We start from the raw sequence: 2010 nt of genomic DNA, 5'->3' as shown, positions 1-2010 counted from the left end.
GGTGAACTTCGGGAGTGACTTCACCACTGAGCTAAAAGGGTGTCCGGGGGACATACCCTTGGTATTTCTCCAGTCTGTCAGGCCAGTACATCTGGTCTTTTTTTGTGAGTTAGAATTTTGTTCTACATCCTTTTCCAGCTCTGTCCAGGACACTATTGTGATCCCTGTCAGAGCAGTCAGTGGTGGTAGCCAGGCACCTCCTACCTGTACTAGACTCAGTCTGGTGGAGGCCGTGGTAGCTGTGGTCCATTAGTCCTTTAGACTTATCTTTTCCTTGTATCCTATTCTCTTCATTCTCCCTTGCTCCCAAAGGGGTGAGACCAGTGGAGTATCTTAGATGGCTGCTCACAGGCCTTTAAGACCCCAGGCACTACTCACCAAGGTAGAATGTGGAACATTGTCTTTATAAACTGTGTTATGTCAATTGAGCTAGATGTTCTCCAAGACCATGGTCCCTACAGCCCTCCGCTCAGCAATTCAGTCCGTCAGGAAGTATGCGTGTGTCGACGGAGCTTCCATGACCTTTCCTTGTACAAGTTGTGCTGGCTTCTCCAGTATTCTGTACTGTCTTACCTTTCACCAAAGTTACCATTTACCTATTTTCTATTTAGTTCCCCCAACTTGTCCCATCCCTCTTAACTAACAAAGATTGTTTCTGTTAGTGTGTAAACTTTTACATGAGTTTTTACAGTAGAGGTCTGATAGAATATTTGTCCTTTCGTGATTGAATTATTTCACTTAGCATAATGTCCTCCAGTTTCATCCATGTTATGAGATGCTTCACATAGTCATCATTGTTCTTTATAGTTGCATAATACTCCATTGTGTGTATGTAGCATAGTTTGTTTATTCATTCATCTGTTGATGGGCATCTAGGTTGTTTCCACCTTTTTGCTATTGTGAACAGTGCTGCAATGAATATGGGTGTGAATATGTCTATTCGTGTGGTGGCTTTTATTTCTCTAGGGTATATTCCTAGGAGTGGGATTGCTGGATCATATAGTATTTCTATTTCTAGCTTTCTAAGGAAGTGCCATATCATTTTCCAAAATGGTTGTATCATTATGCATTCCCACCAGCAGTGCATAAGAGTTCCAATCTCCCCGCAGCCTGCCAAACATTTGCTATTTCCAGTGTTTTTGATTCGTGCCAGTAATGCCGGGGTGCGATGATATCTCATTGTGGTTTCAATTTGCATTTCTCTAATGGCTAGTGATCCTGAGCATTTCCTCATGTGTCTCTTGGTTGCTTGAATGTCTTCTCTGGTGAAAGGTCTGTTCATTTCCTTTGCCCATTTTTTAATAGGATTCTTTGTCTTTTTGTTGCAGAGGTGTTGGGTTTTCTTGTAGGTTTTAGAAATTAGACCTTTGTCTGACTTCTAATGTCCAAAATTTTTTTCCCAGTCTGCAGGTTCTCTTTTTACTCTTTTGGTGAAGTCTTCTGATGAGTATAAGTGTTTAATTTTTTGAAGATCCCAGTAACCTAGTTTATCTTCTTGGGTTTGTGTGCTGTTGGTTATGGTTTGTATCATGTTAATGCCGTGCATTAGGGCCTCTAGCATTGATCCTATTTTTTCTTCTATGAATTTTATAGTTTTTGGCTTTATATTTAGGTCTTTGATCCAAATTGAATTAGTTTTTGTGTATGGTGTGAGATATGGGTCCTGTTTCATATTTTGCAAAGAGACATCCAGCTTTGCCAGCACCATTTGTTAAAAAGACTATCTTTTCTTCATCTGATGGACTTTGGGCCCTTGTCAAAGATCAGGTGACCATAGGTGGATGGATTTACATCTGGATTCTCAATTCTGTTCCGTTGGTCAATGCATCTGTCGTTGTACCAGTACCAGGCTGTTTTGACTACCATAGCTGTATAGTAGGTTCTGAATTCAGGTACTGCAAGTTCTCGTACTTTATTCTTCTTCTTCAACAGCACTTTACTTATCCAGGGCTTCTTCCCTTTTCATATAAAGTTAATAATTAGTTTTTCCATCTCTTTAAAGAATGTTGT

This window comes from Trichechus manatus, unplaced genomic scaffold, assembly GCF_000243295.1.
Source record: "Trichechus manatus latirostris isolate Lorelei unplaced genomic scaffold, TriManLat1.0 scaffold00042, whole genome shotgun sequence".
Classification (NCBI taxonomy): domain Eukaryota; kingdom Metazoa; phylum Chordata; class Mammalia; order Sirenia; family Trichechidae; genus Trichechus; species Trichechus manatus.
The sequence above is the reverse complement of the archived record's forward strand: the minus strand, read 5'-3'. Positions refer to the sequence as shown.